The sequence below is a fragment of the Aegilops tauschii genome, chromosome 4 (assembly GCF_002575655.3).
Source record: "Aegilops tauschii subsp. strangulata cultivar AL8/78 chromosome 4, Aet v6.0, whole genome shotgun sequence".
NCBI classification, from domain to species: Eukaryota; Viridiplantae; Streptophyta; class Magnoliopsida; order Poales; family Poaceae; genus Aegilops; species Aegilops tauschii.
The window spans coordinates 319,191,671-319,210,116 of record NC_053038.3 but is presented as its reverse complement, the minus strand read 5'-3'; positions in this window follow the sequence as shown (position 1 = coordinate 319,210,116).

Below are 18,446 nucleotides of genomic sequence, written 5' to 3'. Positions count from 1 at the left end.
TCATGGAGGGCCACTACATCAACACCATGGCCTCTCCGATGATGTGTGACCTTCGGGTCCATAGTTATTAGCTAGATGGCTTCTTCTCTCTCTTTGGATCAATACAAAGTTCTCCTCGATCTTCTTGGAGATCTATTTGATGTAATACTTTTTGCGGTTTGTTTGTCGAGATCCGATGAATTGTGGGTTTATGATCAAGATTATCTATGAACAATATTTGATTCTTCTCTAAATTCTTATATGTATGATTTGATATCTTTGCAAGTCTCTTCGAATTATCGGTTTAGTTTGGCCTACTAGATTGATCTTTCTTGCAATGGGAGAAGTGCTTAGCTTTGCGTTCAATCTTGCGGTGTCCTTTCCCAGTGACAGCAGGGGCAACAAGGCACATATTGTATTGTTGCCATCGAGGATAAAAAGATGGGGTTTATATCATATTGCTTGAGTTTATCCCTCTACATCATGTCATCTTACCTAATGCGTTACTCTGTTCTTATGAACTTAATACTCTAGATGCATGCTGGATAGCGGTCGATGTGTGGAGTAATAGTAGTAGATGTAGAATCGTTTCGGTCTACTTGTCACGGATGTGATGCCTATATACATGATGATGCCTAGATATTCTCCTAACTATGCGCTTTTCTATCAATTGCTCGATAGTAATTTGTTCACCCACCGTAGAATAGGCTATCTTAAGAGAAGCCACTAGTGAAACCTATGGCCCCCCGGTCTATTTTCCATTATATTAATCTCCCGTCAACTTGCTATTTCTGTCGCCATTGATTTTGCTTTCTTTACTTTTCATTCTATACAACAAAAATACCAAAAATATTTACCTTATTATCTTTATCAGATCTCACTTTTGCAAGTGGCCGTGAAGGGATTGACAACCCCTTTATCGCGTTGGTTGCAAGGTTCTTAATTGTTTGTGCATGTACTAGGGATTTGCGTGTAGTCTCCTACTGGATTGATACCTTGGTTCTCAAAAACTGAGGGAAATACTTACGCTACTTTGCTACATCACCCTTTCCTCTTCAGGGGAAAACCAACGCATGCTCAAGAGGTAGCAAGAGACAGATCGAAAGAGGGAACGTACGGAGGCATAGTCAGGCTGGGAGGGGGTGAGCACGGCGGCGGTCTCGGCGGCGAGCTCATCGAGCTGGCTGGTGGTGACGCCCATGTATACCCTGATGCAGACCTTCTACGCAGACCGTCTGTGCGACGAGCACGGGGTCGCAGTGCTCTTGGCTGAGCCCATAGCTGAGCTTCTTGAGCTGCACTGTGATCTTGTCGAAGTGCACCGTCTCCGTCCGCCCTTCCTGCTTCACGACATACATCACCGAAAACTAACAAAAACATACTCATGTGCATCATCCAAACATGCAATGGTTTTGACTGTTTGTACATCAGAATCAATAATTGAATTATCAACAGATTGGTATATGCAACATGCTTAAATATCTTGCTAGGAGAAGAATTAAATGCCACATTTATGAATAACTGAACATTATGAATGCCATGCTGCATTTTGTAATGGTAATGATCCAAGATAGTTAAATAGATGGTCATTATTAGGAATGCTCCATAGGATCTAAAGACATGTGTGCATGTTTCTTAAGGGTGCTTTCTAAAATTGGATACCCATTTAGCTCTATTAGCTTGACTTGTAGCAATGGGGACACCGCAAAGTTGATCCCGTCCTAATAGTCACAGACAACAACCTTGTAGAAGATCATGCCCACCCTTGGTCCTTGGAGGGACGTGTGTTGTAGTGGTAACCGCATCAGTGAACTTGAAAGGATATACATTCCTACATTACAAAAATGAAACAATAAACATCTTCACAATAGGACTACATCACCGATACATGCTTTAATCATCAAATCAATCGGTAGTGGCATGCCTGAAGAAACAAAAAACAGTGCAAACAATATAGGCAGGCAACATAGGAAGACTCCCTACAGTAGCCAACCCTCGCAACACCTTGAAAGGAAATAGACCGCGACTTTCAAAGCCAAGTTGCAACTGGATAACAAGCGAATAAGTATCTCAACAAATCAAACAACCAACACCAGCCCTACAACCAGGTAGCCCGAGCCTGAAACCAACGCTTACCTCGAGATTTTTGCATAGAACAAAGGATCACAATCCAAGCACCAAAATGCAGGCATGAGCTAACCAACAAAAGAAGCACCTCACCTGGACCATGGATGACTATTTGTATACCTTAAACTGCAGATCATGCAATGCAAAATAATAAGCACTGAAAAGGAAGTAGCCGAAACAACCGAAACATTGTTCTCTCCTGATCTTGGTTGCCCCTCGGATAGATCAGACCATGCAAGTAGGATAAACAATCAATAAGGTCTTGTATGATCAGACTACGGTCTTTTTCGACACCACATATATGATCTGTTTCATCCCAAAGAGGAATGATTTGGCCTTTAGTTTGTAAAAATATAGAATAGTTGATAAATCGAGGCCCTAGCAATCAATAATTTCTCTAGAAGTCCTTTCATTAGTTCAGGGTAATAAATCTATAGAGTAAAGCACATCAAAGGACACATAGTTAAGATGCAAAAAGCAAATCCCAGTTCAGTTCTACTCAAAGACAAAGATGATGATACAGATTCTAAGCTAGCTGGCACATCTACACAAAGAACTAGCATGACAAATGCAAGGAAACCGGAGATAAATCTTCGGCTAAGATTGAAGAAAGAAAATAGGAAGAGCTCACCTTTGATCTTCCTAGCACATCCAGGAATAAGCAAATTCTTCCTTAATCATGTCAGTGCCCAGGACAAAACAATCTTCTAGTTCGTTGGTGAGCAACCCTTCTGAAGCTCCTATAAAGAGAAAATTTAGAATTTTAACCCAGAGCGCATAGTCGCAATGATTAAGCAAACTGGAACACTCTCAAATGCTTAGCAGACTCTACTTTCAAGAACCATATACAAAATCAATGAATAGAAGGCTGAGTGAACTAAACAGACTTCGGTTAAAGCTGTCACACTACAATTAGAAAAGCATATCCGTAGCTGTCAAAAATATATAACAGATTTCCTTGGAAAAGGATAATCTAATCAACCCTAAACAACGGCCAATAAAGGGATTAACCTCAGACTGAAGCAACCACCTAACTTGCCATATATACCCTGAAGGGATTAACCATGTTTCAGATTCAAGTACAGAGGCCTTCAGAATCTAAAACAGAGCTGGTACAGCTCAAAGTACAAGAGAGGGGGGGGAGGTAGGGGGTTGGGCCTGAGAAGAGTCACCGGAGAAGGAGGGGGCTCCATGGGACCTCTACGTGGTGTGGAGAAGGAGTTCCATCTCCATGGCAGCGTCCCATCCCATGGATGTGCGTGCCCCTCCTGTCGTCGTCGCCGTCCGTTCCGTGGCAACCTGCAAAAAAGGGAAGACAAGATGGCGTGAGGTGAGGAGGAGAGGGTGGGCGGAGAAGGAGGCTATCTTTTTAGCTAGGAAGTTCAGTAATCCATGTCAAGGAAATAAACAAGCTGAGGTATTAGAACGCCACTTGGATCAGTCCTCTTGTTAGATAAAGATTGGTGTTCTCTCCATGCGACATCATAGTTAAAACTCTATGAGTAATCCGACATCTCTTAGATTTGTTTTTATGTGGTTGATTATAGCTAGAGACAAAAGACAACATATATAGAGTTGAACTAAAGAAAATACCAAACCATCTGAAAGGATATGGAGATTGACCTGTGGGGAAGACCATAGCATCCATCTTAAAAGAATAAGGTGAGACTGTCGTGGAAAATATACAGGGGCAGCATTTTCCCCTGACTCGTGCACGGACAAGCACAAGGTCGAGACCAAGGCACCAGCTCAAGTCAGAGGTCGAAGAGCCAAGAGACTTGAAGAACCAACATGCAGCCCGGAGAGGCCAAGATCAAACCAAGAGAGGAAGATATCAGCAGAAAGAAGGGCCTCCCTTGCCAGGCAGGCGAGCCCGGCAAGGGGCAAGACCACCACCAGAAGCAAGCAACCAAGACTCCCCGGCAGAGCCTGCCGGGGATCGCGGGGGCTGAAACACCCCGCCAACCACTCAAGTGCAACCCACGTCGCCAATCAATGCGGTGTCAACCCGCAAGATGATTAAGTGACAACCATTCGCCACATGGCAGCCATTTCCTACAGAAGAAACCCACAGATGACACCTGTCCTGCAACGTGTCAAGGGAACAGCCGCGGAGCTGGCAAGAGAGCCCGACAGGCCTTGCCGGGCAACCAGTGATGTGACACTAAGCAGTGGATTTAATGCACTCTGTCAGCCCACAGAGTTAGGTATGATAGCACCGTTTGCTATCATATCAGTGGATAATGACCACTTTGCCACAGTGGTGACCCCTTAATCTATAAAAGGAGGCCTATGGCACTTGTAGAAGGGGTTAGGGGGTTGGAAAGTTGACAAGCCCAAGCCACCGCACGCGCGTAGTCGCTGCTGCCCCGAGGCAAACCTTGTCGGGCAAGTGTACCACGCACCACCACATTCATTCTACCATCAATCCACCAAAGAAGGAGTAGGGTCTTATGCCTTGCGGTGGCCCGAACCTGGGTAAATTGCTTGTGTGCTCTCTGCCGTGCGCTGATCTGCTCTTTGTGCAACATGACGTCCCCCTGCCGAACCAGTAAGGGGCCACCCGGTCCCATAGGTGGCCACGGATATCCCGCGGCATCTTTGGCGCGCCAGGTAGGGGGCTCGCTTACGCGAACCTGAAGGCGTGCGCAACGCATCATCTTCATCACCATCTCCATCTTCGGCGGCGCCATCGACTGTGGCGCCCACGGCGATGCGGAAGCGAAGCAGGGGGAAGATCCACTCTTGCACCGTGATTGTCGCTCTCCAGGATTCGCCGTGGCAACGGTTACGACCAAGGCCACAACCGATGGGGATAAATTAACTCTGGCAGCTCGTATGGCGTTATCTCCATCCGAGCACTCTTCAGCGACAAAAGGCGTGCGAGCGCACGATCCCTCCTTTCTATCCCTCCACCTCGTCAGCAGTCGAACTGCTTTAGCCTCGGCGTCGTCGATGTCGACGATTACCACGCGACGCTCAGTCCTGTATTTCCCCCACCGTTGGTAATCCTGAGCAAAGCGCTGGTATAAGTCCGTTGATTGATTCCCCGACAAGCACATTCCGGCGAGGCTGCCTGCACTGGCACGGTCCGTGCGATGGCAGCCGTAGTACTGCTCGAGGGGAGGGAAGCAAAAGGGAGGAGGGCCAGAGAAGCTCGCCACCGTGCCCCTATGCTCGCCAGTCACCAGAAATACTCGCCGACCCTTGCCGGGAACAAAGAAGCTACCAAATTGCCTTCTACTCCTCCAGGCGCCGTGGGCGCGTCGAACTCGCGCGGCCCGGCAGGCGAAAAAGAAGCTTAAAACGAAAGCTAAGTCCATGTCGACACTCCTTATTGATGCATTTTTAGATTCTCGCAGTTCTTTGTCCCTTAAACTCTAAGCGAAGTGTTCAGATCGAGAAATCCCCCATGCAATGGAATCTCGGCTAGTTTCTTTGATCGCACCATTGTCCCGTCCCGAGCCATGCTCGCGGGTCGAGAGGCTGCATCGAGAGCTACCTTGGAAAAACCTGTCGAGACGCATCCACGCCAAGATGACTATTAAGGGCCGGACCCTTACGACAATTGCGACAATATGATATCGGCAGGCATCCAGAGCATACATAGGAATTGATCATACAAACACAAGCGTATAGAGTTTAACGGGGTAAACACGCGTTTGAAGATCCGGCTAACAAGTATTACCCACGCACAAACATTAGAGATAAAGCGACTAAACGCTAAATATGTGTCATTTTCTGCTATAGGACCGGAAGGAATGGCTTAAACGCGGAGAACCCTGTTAGCACGGGCAGCAGCCTTCTCCTCAGCAGTAGCAACATCAGCACCCACCGGTGGCTTCCTGAAGCCGTCATCAAGATCGAGCTCTGGGTGACGACAAGAGATGTTGCTCAAGACCATGAAGAGGGTGTTGCGAGTGAGCCTCCGTGACTCGGTCGCGAAACGCTCAGCCCTCCCCTCTTCGTGCACCTTCAGCTTGTCGACAAACTCGTTGAAGAAGATCCCCAGCTTGACGCTCGGGACCTCATACTCGCTGGCTGAGTAGACTGGGCCGTCCATGCCCATCGCCACAGCTTGGACCCCGAGACGTTCAACAACATCAATCAGGCTCTTGATCCAGAGATCGCTCATGTCGACCCGGTTCTTCAGCTCGTCCTCTGCATCTTGCCGGAGACGCTTGGCGTTTTCCAACTCCTTAGATAGCAGCTACTGTCGGGATTCAAGGGACACTGCCGACTGCTCCAGAGAGCCAATCCTTGTCTTCATATCAGAAATGTGGCTGTTGGCGGCTTCAAGGCTTTGAGTCTTGGAGGAGAGCTGCGATTGTACGTCAGTCAGGTGGAGCTCTGCTTGCCGTGCCTCTTCTCTAAGTGCCTCCACCTCCTTGACACTCTCGGCAAGGTCTTCATTTAGTTTGGCCACCTCCCGCTCGAGCTCAGCTTTGGCAGAGGATGCGACATCTAGATCGTCAACAAGCTTCTTCAGTTGGGCAGCATGATCAATAGAGAGGGTGTCCAGAGTAGCCCCATGCTCATCCTTTAGTTCTTTGGTGTGTTGCTGCACCAAGGTCTCCAAACTCTCGTCCTTGGCGCGGAGGGTGGCTTCAAGATTCTCCTCCCGAAGGGAGATCTCTTGTTCCCTCACATCCAAAGATGCTTTGTGATCTGCTGACGCCTCTCCCGAGCCACGACATCCTCCCTCATCATCTGAAGGGTCTCCTACTGCTTCATGAGCGCCTCGAACTGCTTGTCATGCCATTCGCGCAGCTCCAGGCACTTGTCCTTCAACTTCTGATCCACCTTGCCAGCGGATTCACGCCGCTCCTTGAGCTCCTGCCACTTCAGATCATGTCGGGCCTGCATCTCCTTCAAACCCACCGCCATGGATTTGATGAAGGACAAATCCATGGTGATGGCAGCAGTGTCGTTAGCCTCCCCGCCTCCTAGGTGAAGCGGTGTGAAAGCACAAGTGCTCCCTGGGTGATTTTGGTAATTAATGTCAATATATCTCTTGTTGGACTAATACTTTTATCTAGCATATTTTAGATAAGTTCAACAATGGAGTGGCGTGGACAAGAGGATGTGGAACTCCTTCAAGATGCTAAGGACAAAGGATTGGCTCAAGCTCAAGGCTCAGGACACTACATTTTCTATTTCAGTGATCCAAGATCACATTGAGTCCATAGGAAAGCCAATACTATTAAGAGGGGATGAGGTGTTGCTTAATGGCTTGCTTGCTCAAAGTGCTTAGTGATATGCTCCAAAGCCCTCAACCACTTTCTCACATCCACATATGTCCCAAACCAAAAGTCAAACTCGGCCCCACCGAAACTTTCTATCCGGCGCCACCGAGTTCACTTGACATAGCCACTGCCAGAAACCCTAATCAATTCGGTCTCACCGATGGGATCTCGGTCTCACCGAGATGGGATTGCAAACTCTCTGTTGCCTATTGCATTAATTTCGGTCTCACCGAAATATGAAATCGGTCCCACCGAGTTTGCTTGGCCAACTCTCTGTTTTGCTTATTACCCAAATCGGTCCCACCGAGTTTGTGTAATCGGTTAAACCGAGATGAGGCTTTACCCTAACCCTAGCACATCGGTCCCACCGAGTTGATCGTATCGGTCTCACCGAAAATCCTAACGTTCACATTTTAAACTAAATCGGTCTGACCGAGTTTTCTGATTCGGTCCCACCGAGTTTGGTGATTTGTGTGTAACGGTTAGATTTTGTGTGGAGGCTATATATACCCCTCCACCCACTCTTCATTCGTGAAGAGAGCCATTAGAACATGCCTACACTTCCAACATACATTTTCTGAGAGAGAACCACCTACACTTGTGTTGAGGTCAAGATATTCCATTCCAACCACATAAATCTTGATCTCTAGCCTTCCCCAAGTTGCTTTCCACTCAAATCATCTTTCTACCAAATCCAATCCTATGAGAGAGAGTTGAGTGTTGGGGAGACTATCATTTGAAGCACAAGAGCAAGGAGTTCATCATCAACACACCATCTATTACCTCTTGGAGAGTGGTGTCTCCTAGATTGGCTAGGTGTCACTTGGGAGCCTCCGTCAAGATTGTGGAGTTGAACCAAGGAGTTTGTACGGGCAAGGAGATCGCCTACTTCGTGAAGATCTACCCTAGTGAGGCAAGTCCTTCGTGGGCGACGGCCATGGTGGGATAGACAAGGTTGCTTCTTCGTGGACCCTTCGTGGGTGGAGCCCTCCGTGGACTCGCGCAACCGTTACCCTTCGTGGGTTGAAGTCTCCATCAACGTGGATGTACGATAGCACCACCTATTGGAACCACGCCAAAAATCTCTGTGTCTCCAATTGCGTTTGCACACTCCAATCCCATCCCTTTACATTCTTGCAACTTGCATGATTTACTTTCCGTTGCTCATATACTCTTATCATGCTTGCTTGCTATGTATTGTGAATGTGTGAACTTGTGCTAAAATCCACTTCAACTTAAAGAAATTAAAAACTGCAAATTTTCTTACTAAGAGCCTATTCACCCCCCCCCCTCTAGACACCTCTTCTCGATCCTTTCACGGTCCCAGAAGACATTGAAGCTCTTCATCAAGCTCTGCGTCTGTGAAGGACGAGCCGGGGCTCCGATATCAGGCAACGGTGGCACCACAACCAGTATGTTCGAGGACGACGGCAGGACATCAGCAGGGCCCCCAGAGGAGGGGAGTGGACCCAGGATTGAAGAGGAATCTTTGCCTTGATGACCACTTCCTCCATCGGGGTGCCCTCCAGAGGATGCTCCACCACTGCCAAGGAACCTTGTGTTCCCCCGGCAACGAGATCCTGCCCCTCAGCAACTGCAGCCTTCACGCTTCATCTGCGGCAGGACCTCCCAATGTCCGCCACCACCTCCAACAAATCTCGTTCTTTGGCCCGGGGGTCTGCAGAAGGAAGGGACCAGTGAACAAACGAAAGTATGGAAGCGTCAAAGCAAATAAAGAAACCAGTGGAGACTTAGGGAGTCTTGGATTAGGGGGTCCCCGGGTGTCCGGGCTATGTGACGTGGGCCGGACTGATGGGCCGTGAAGATACAAGATAGAAGGCTTTCGCCCGTGTCCGGATGGGACTCTCCTTTGCGTGGATGGCAAGTTTGGCGTTCGGATATGAAGATTCCTTTCTCTGTAAACCGACTCTGTACAACCCTAGGCCCCTCCGGTGTCTATATAAACCGGAGAGTTTAGTCCGTAGAGGCAATCACAATCATACAGGCTAGACATCTAGGATTTAGCCATTACGATCTCGTGGTAGATCAACTCTTGTAACCCCTATACTCATCAAAGCCAATCAAGTAGGAAGTAGGGTATTACCTCCATTAAGAGGGCCCGAACCTGGGTAAACATCGTGTCCCCTACCTCATGTTACCTTCAATCCTTAGACGCACAGTTCGGGACCCCCTACCCGAGATCGGCCGGTTTTGACACCGACATTGGCGCTTTCATTGAGAGTTCCTCTGTGCTGTCGACAAAAGGTTCGATGGCTCGTTCGATCATCTACAATAATGCTGCTTCAGGGGAGACTTTCCTCCCCGGCCAAATCTTCGTATTCGGTGGCTTCGCACTGCGTGCCAACTCAATTGGCCACTTGGAGCAGATCGACAGCTACGCCCCTAGTCATCAGATCAGTTTTGGAAATCTGAACTATGTCGCTGATATCCGTGGAGACTTGATCTTCAAAGGGTTCGCGGCCCCGACCGCTGCTCCGGCCTTAGATCCAGAGCACACTACCAAGTTTGAAGACGGGAGTTTAGAGCCCGCCGGACTGTCTGCAGTTATGGAACTTGCTACTGGAGATCCGGAGGGGATTGCACCATCGGCAAACCCGAAAATGAACCGGGCTCCCCTTGTCGCTAAAGTGCCGGACTCTCCCTCGGACTTCAAATCCGGAATCTCAAGCTCCACGTCAAACGGGCGTGGCCAGGAGGCTCTCACCCCGGCCAGCCCTGTAGACTCTCGTTTCCCTGTCCAAACCTCGCTTCTAAACGAGGCTCTGGACTTAATGCGATCCCTCGTCATTACAGAGGAATCGCTTCCGAATTATGCCTAGCCCAGACTAGGGGCTGAGAGCGAGGAATTTTACGTCCCACCCACCACCCACTTCATAGCCACTGTCAAAGATTTAACCGACATGCTGGACTACGCCTCCGAAGACATCGACGACATGGACAATGATGCCAGAGACGAACAAGGCCAAGACCCTCCGATCACCGGACGTTGGACGGCCACCTCCACATATGACGTGTACATGGTAGACACACCCAAAGACGGTGACGACAATGGCAAGAAGGATCCGATTGAGGACAAGCCTGCTGAAGCACCCCCGAAGCACCGACGTCAGCGGCGCCGCTCAAAATCACGTCGCGGAAAAGACAGCGATACCGGCACCGGAGGCAATAACACTCCGGAGAATGCCGAAGACCCCAAAGCCCCTGTCGAGCCAACATCTGAACAGGATGGTTGGGAGGAAGGGCAAGTTAACCCCGACGATCTGGTCGGGAATGAGGAATCGGAGGATAGTAATTACCTACCGATCTCTGAAGAGGATGTGAGCCTTGGGGACGAAGATTTATCGTGCCTGAGGAACCCCTCGAGCAAGAGCGCTTTAAGCGTCGGCTAATCGCCACTGCGAGAAGCCTGAAAAAGAAGCAGCAGTAGCTTTAGGCTGAACAGGGTTTACTCAATGATAGATGGACTAATGTCCTGGCAGCCGAGGAATATGGCCTCAAACGCCCAACTAAGAGCTACCCGAAGCGCGAGCTACTACCACAATTCGATGACGAGGCCCTTGAGCCAATACCGCCAAAGAATAAAACTGCTGACGAACCCGACCGCCCACCACGTGGACGGGACAGACCGGCTACTTACGCCGAACACCAGCCCACGTCACCCTGCCGTCGAGGCAAGGAGGCAACGGCCCCGGGCTATACCTACGACCTACACAAGGACCTGGACAATAGAGCCGGCCAGACAAGATCAATATATGGATTGATTGGACGTGCTCCAACGTGAGAGGATGGCCATCAGCCTGGCGTGACAGGCACAACCTCACCCGTGCCGAAAACCGCATCCTGGCTTCATCTGAACTGCGCCGCGACATCGCCCGATACAGAGGCGCCGCACACCCCTTATGCTTCACCGATGAGGTGATGGAGCACCAGTTGCCAGAAGGGTTTAAACCCGTGAACATAAAATCATACGATGGTACGACAAATCCCACAGTATGGATCGAAGATTTTTTTCTCCACATTCACATGGCTCGCGGCAATGATCCATGCCATCAAATATCTCCCGCTCAAATTAAAGGGACCAGCACGGCACTGGTTAAACAGCCTCCCAGAAAATTCTATTGGCAGCTGGGAAGACTTGGAGGATGCCTTTAGAGACAACTTCCAAGGTACCTATGTTCGGCTCCACACGCCGACGACCTTAGTCACATAGTCCAGCAACCCGAAGAATCAGCCCGGAAACTCTGGACCAGGTTCTTAATTAAAAAGAACAAAATTGTGGATTGTCCAGACGCTGAAGCCCTCGTGGCCTTCAAACACAGCGTCCGAGACGAGTGGCTCGCCCGACACCTCGGCCAAGAAAAGCCGAAGTCCATGGCAGCCCTTACCGCACTTATGACCCACTTTTGCGCGGGAGAAGATAGCTGGCTAGTTCGTAGAAGCAACAACACCAGCGACCCTGGCACCTCCGAAGCCAGGGATGGCAATGGCAAGCCACGACGCAACAGGCACAAGCGTTGAAGCAATAACGAAGATACCGAACACACGGTGGTCAACGCCGGATTCAGTGGCTCTAAACCCGGTCAACTGAAGAAGCCATTCAAAGGAAACAAGGATGGTCCATCTAGTCTAGACAGAATACTCGATCGGCCTTGCCAGATTCATGGCACCCTCGATAAGCCTGCCAATCATACCAACAGAAATTGTTGGGTCTTTAAACAGGCCGGCAAGCTCAACGCCGAACACAAGGGGAAAGGACCGCCCAGCGAGGACGACGATGAAGAGCCTCGCCCACCGAACACAAGGGGACAGAAGATCCCCCCCCCCCCCCGAGGTCGAAACGTTCAGCATGATCTACGTTACTCATATCCCCAAAAGGGAGCGCAAGCGCGCACTAAGGGACATCTATGGCATAGAGCCAGTCGCCCCAAAATTCAACCCATGGTCAGCCTGTCCGATCACTTTCAATCGTAGAGACCATCCGACCAGTATTCGTCATGGAGGTTCGGCCGTATTGGTCCTTGATCCAATTATTGAAGGATTCCACCTCACGCGAGTCCTTATGGATGGCGGCAGCAGTCTTAATCTGCTTTATTAGGACATCGTCCGCAAAATGGGTATCGATTCATCAAGGATCAAGCCCACTAAAACTACCTTTAAAGGAGTAATACCCGGCATTGAGGCCTGTTGTATAGGATCCATAACGCTGGAAGTGGTCTTCGGTTCACCGGATAATTTTCGTAGCAAAGACTTGATCTTCAACATCGTCCCCCCGCAGTGGCTATCATGCACTGCTCGGACGGACCGCTTTCGCCCGTTTTAATGCAGTTCCGCACTACGCTTATCTAAAGCTCAAGATGTCGGGACCACATGGCATCATAACAGTCAATGGAAACATGGAGCGCTCCCTCCGTACAGAGGAGCATACTGCGGCCCTTGCAGCCGAGGTGCAGGGTGGCCTTGTTAAGTCGAATACTATACTGGCAGTCAAGCCCCCAGACAGTGTTAAACGAGTCCGGTGTACCTTGCAGAATGACAGTTCGGCTCGTCCAGAGCTAGATTAGCAATTCAGCCCCCGTCAAAGCCCTCACCGGATAGCGGCATACGTACCGCGCGTACATAACTACGCACTAAAGATTCCATGGGCAAGGACGGATGCATACTGAAAACAAAGTCCGCGGTATGTCTTGAGCCTATCCGGACCCTGATATTCTTCCATCTTTTTCTTCTTGTTTTTCTTTATTTTTTCAGGTTCTTTACAACCCATACCACTTTCTGATGGTAACAAGGGCCCCTTTCTAGGCCCCTTATACATACTCGATTGTCGATCCTCTCAAAGGATCCTACACCAAGGTAACAAGCGGCGCAGACGTGCGGTAGAGTGTCCAAAGGATCTTCTAGATCATCTTTTCAAATTTAGGACCTATATACAGCTTCCCCTTGTTCTCGGCATGTAAAATAGCCGTGATGCTTATTGCATCTTCTGTAAATATATGTTTTGACGTACCAATCAGACTATAATGGAAATAGTTTTGCCCAGCCTTGTTTGGTATCGGCTTATTTCTTAATCGCCAGGGGCTCTATTCAACCATATATATTTGCGAAAACAGAAAAGTCCGAACACTCTTAGAGTAGATTTCGGCGTCCCAAATACTGCAGTATATGCATCGGCTCCGAATCATGTCTTTGGTCAATAGTTGGGTTGCCCGGCTCCTGTGTTTGCTACCTTACGTTCCGCTAGTTCGGCTAAGATAGTAAAGGGAGAACTAATGTGATTGTGTTTCCGGTTCGTCCGGTCAAGCACCTCAGTAGAGAAAGCCGAAAACTGGTCAGCAATTCGGCGACTTACAAAATCTCTAGCGATTTCTTCCGTATTACACGAAGGGCTGACATTTTTCAGTCACGTGTCTAAGTCATCCAAGTTCGATAGCAGCATATGCACCAGGGGCTATCTTACAACCCCATTCTCGAACTCCTATGGCTAAGTGAGAGTGGTAAAGCCACATAGTCCGATTGCCTGGTTCACTGCATTGACACCTCCTTTACGGACCAAGACGTTGGGTTAACGCGTGGTCATGTGCTATTTCGAACACCCCCGTAGTATCTACGTGGGGGCTAAAGCCAACGACGGGCAAACTCTCAGTGATACAAACGGTCGCACAGGAGGAAAAACGCTTTTAAAGACAAACAACATAAATATATTACAAAGCTTTGGTTTATACAAACATCTGGGCAGCTCGGACACATTTATTCGAACAAGATGTCCTTTGAGCACTGGCCCTCTATCAAGCGGGCACCTTCCAGGACGTCTTCAAAATAGCGCTCCGGCGTACGGTGGACCTTGTCTCCGGGCGGACCTTCAACGACCACGCTGGCGGCCTTCATCTTAGCCCAGTGCATCTTGACATGGGCAAAGGCTAGCCGCGCACCTTCTATACATGACGACCGCTTGACCGCGTCAATACGGGGCAGTGCGTCAACAAGTCGCTGCACTAGGCCAAAATAGCTGCTCGGAACGGGTTCGGTTGGCCACAGCCAGACTACAACGTCCCTCATGGCCGATCCGGACATCCTATGCAGCTCAGCCCACCGCGCCATCTGGTCATTTAGCATCGCTGGGCGCTCCCGCGCCTCGAACTACGACCAGAATAGCCCCTCCGTCGCGTGTTCCTCCTGAGCCCGGAAGAACTGCATGGCGTCGGCGGTACTCTTCGGAAGATCCGCAAAGACATCTGGAGCATTCCACAGCTGCGTGATTAAAACATACTTCTAATTACCGAATATACTCCGTAAAAGAAAAGGCTTACCAGCCGCTCTCTGCTAGGCTTGCTGGATCTCCTCTCGAGCCACTCGGGATTCGGCCCGCGCTTCCTCGACCTCTTTAAGGGCCTGGGCAAGATCGGCTCCTAGGCTTTGCTCCTCTCCTCTAGGGACTCGCACTTGTTGGCGTCGTCCTTGAGCGCCTGCTCCAATTCGGTCACCTGCTCCTCATATTGGCAGCGGACAGCCTGCTCGGACTTCAAATCCTCGGCCGCTTTATCAGCGGCCGCCTTGTTCACCCTTGCCTGCTCTTTGGCCTGGGTAAGTTCACCCTGAAGGGCCTCAACCACAGCCGTGCTGCCTGCAATCATACACATAGCAGCGCATGAGCTTTGACACAAAATATGCATATTAATACAGGCATGAACAAAGTGTTCTAAAACATACCTTGCGCCTCATCCAATCTCTTGTTGATGCGGACTAGATCCTCATCGGCCAGCCCCAGCTTATGTTTAAGTTCGGATACTTCGGCGGCCTGAGCGGTCGCCGCTAACAGAGAAGCCTACATTTCAACATATAAAAGTATATTATCTCCTGCGAAAATTATTGATCCTCTGTCCTCCCCCCCCTTTTCTTTAGCAAAAGGGACGATCAGAGTCTCAGGGGCTACTATCTATACACAGGAAACTTTTCATATGAAAAGCGGTTAGGAATATTACATTGCATACCTCGAAGCCTGTTAGCAGGCTAGTAAAGGCCTCGTTCAGTCCATTCTTGGCAGACTGAACCTTTTCAACCACCACACCCATTAGGGTGTGGTGCTCCTCCGACATGGAAGCACGTTGCAGTGCCTCCATCAGGGTGTTCGGCACCTCCGGACTAGTGGAGGTTGCTGCAGGAGTTGACACCCCCTCGCTTGAAGGGGGCCGCTTATTCAGTTCCGGAACCGTTTGGGTTTCCGGAACGGGGTTCGGCTGGGGGCCGAACTGATCAAGGCCCCCGCCATCGGTCTTCATGGGGATTGCGCCCCCCATGTTCTCGGCAGCCAAGGCATTACCCTCTAGCACTGTTTTGGCGGTCTCCCATACCGCTCCGCGGCCCGGAGAGGCCCTGTGGGACAACACTTCGGTGTCATCCGTGGCGGTTGGCAAGGAGGCTCGCGGAGGCGACTCGCTCTCCATCATCCCCGGATCTAAAGAATTACCCTCTGATGATTATTGGGGGAGATCGCGGGCCGGACTACACCATACGATGTGTTAGGACCGTAATCATAAAGACCGAACTTATGTAAGGCATCCTTGGATACTTACGATTCGGCGAGGGGCTTCGACCTGGGGCGCCACTCGGGGATGGCTTCGGCCTGAGCCGTCTGGGAGGGATATTTTTCCCCTTTTGGACGCCTCCGCCCCTGGTTCTTCGGAGGCCGCCCTCTTCTTCTTCCTCCCCTTCGGGGAAGGATTGCGTTCTGCGTCCTCCTCCTCTTCATCCTCCTCGGAGGAGTGAGTGTCGGTCTCTTCGGACACCGCGTCCGAAGTACCTTTGCAGCGGAGGCCATCCTTGGATCCTTTGTTCTTCTTCTGGACCTTTTTCTCCGGCGCTTGATAGGGCGCCGGGACCAGCATCCTCATTAGAAGAGGATCTGCTGGGTTTTCGGGCAATGGAGCTGGACATCTGATCCGTTCCGCCTTCTTCATCCAGCTCTATTTTACAGGAGGGAATTCTGAGTACACCCCCTCTTTGATTAATGAACCATGTTATGTTCGGAAAGGTAGCACTTACCGGGGAGGGTGGATGATTGCAGTCAAAGCCGATGTCCTCGGACGTCCCTGGGGACGACTTTTGAGTGTTGAAAAGTAGCTTCCAGATTGCTTCGTGCATGGTGCCGAAGAATCACTTCAGGGTACGGGGCCCTTCCGGATTGAACTCCCACATGCAGAGAGGCCGGCGTTGGCAGGGAAGGGACCGGCGGATGAGCATCACCTGGATCACATCTGTGAGGCTGGTGTTCTTCTCTATGATATTTTTGATGCGCTTCTGCAGCATCAGCACCTTGTCGGATGATCCCCAGTCCAGACCCTTGTTGGTCCATGACGCAAGCCGCAGCGGGGGTCCGGATCTAAATGCAGGGGCGGCCGCCCACTTGGTGCCGCGGGGCTCGGTGATATAAAACAACTCCTGCTGCCATATTTTGATGGTGTCCACAAATGCCCCTTTGGGCCAAATAGCTTTGGGAAGCTTGCTCACCATGGCACCACCACAATCTGCGTGTTGCCCGTCGAGCACCTTCGGCTTCACATTAAAAGTCTTGAGCCACAGGCCGAAGTGTGGAGGGATGCGGAGGAATGCCTCACACATGACGATAAACGCCGAGATGTGGAGGAAGGAGTTCGGGGCCAGATCATGAAAATCTAGCCCGTAATAGAACATGAGACCTCGAACAAAGGGGTGTAGGCTAAACCCTAGTCCGCGGAGAAAGTGAGGGAGGAATACAACCCTCTCACCAGGCTCTGGAGTGGGGATAACCTGCTCTTTGGCAGGGAGTCGGTGTTTGATTTCCGCTGTCAAATACCTCGCCTCCCAAAGCTCCTTGATGTCCTTCTCCGTCACGGAGGAGGCCATCCACTTGCCTTGCGAGCCGGATCTGGAAATGGCGGGAGTGGTTGGTGGCGAGGGGAAAGTTTGGAACTTGGGCGTTGCAGCTCAGGGACGGAAGGGCTGAGGAAGGAGAATGGTGTGGGGTAAAAAGATGGATCCTTATCTTCTCATAAAGGCAGTGAATATCGAGCGTCCCCCCACGAGCCTTAAAACTCGCCTATTCCCAAGGGGTCGTGCAAACGGCACGGTTGGATTACCCAAACCCGTATTGATGAGAATCCCGTAATAAGGGGACATGATCTCTGCTTTGACAAGACGTGTCGATGAGGACCGCGCCTCGAAACGCGAAATGGGAGGCTAAAAAATGGTTCGAAATAATAATCAAGCCGGAACATAATGCCTCGCCGGAAAAGTTGTCAGAAGGCATAACCTATTTTTGTTGAAGTATTTTGCCCTTGTGGTTCAGGGTTGTAACTATTATACAGAGTCGGATATAGTTCTTTTAGTCAACTACTTTGGAATATTCGGAGGAGGAACCCGCCTTGCAATGCCAAAGACAATCTGCGCGCCGGACACATCGTCATTGAAGCCAGGTTCAGGGGCTACTGAGGGAGTCCTGGATTAGGGGGTCCCCGGGTGTCCGGGCTATGTGACGTGGGCCGGACTGGTGGGCCGTGAAGATAGAAGATAGATGGCTTTCCCCCGTGTCCGGATGGGACACTCCTTTGCGTGGATGGCAAGTTTGGCGTTCGGATATGAAGATTCCTTTCTCTGTAAACCGACTCTGTACAACCCTAGGCCCCTCCGGTGTCTATATAAACCGGAGGGTTTAGTCCATAGAGGCAATCACAATCATACAGGCTAGACATCTAGGGTTTAGCCATTACGATCTCGTGGTAGATCAACTCTTGTAACCCCTATACTCATCAAAGTCAATCAAGCAGGAAGTAGGGTATTACCTCCATTAAGAGGGCACGAACCTGGGTAAACATCGTGTCCCCTGCCTCATGTTACCTTTGATCCTTAGACGCACAGTTCGGGACCCCCTACCCAAGATCGGCCGGTTTTGACACCGACAGAGATAGCCAGAGTATAAAGGAAAAAATCAAGCCAAGTACCTGGGGAAGTCTGCTGGGCAGGGATCTTTGTTTCCCCGGCAACAGTCGTTGCCTGGTCGCGAGCTTCTTCCTTTGCCGGGGTAGACTCGGCAGCCTTTTGCGC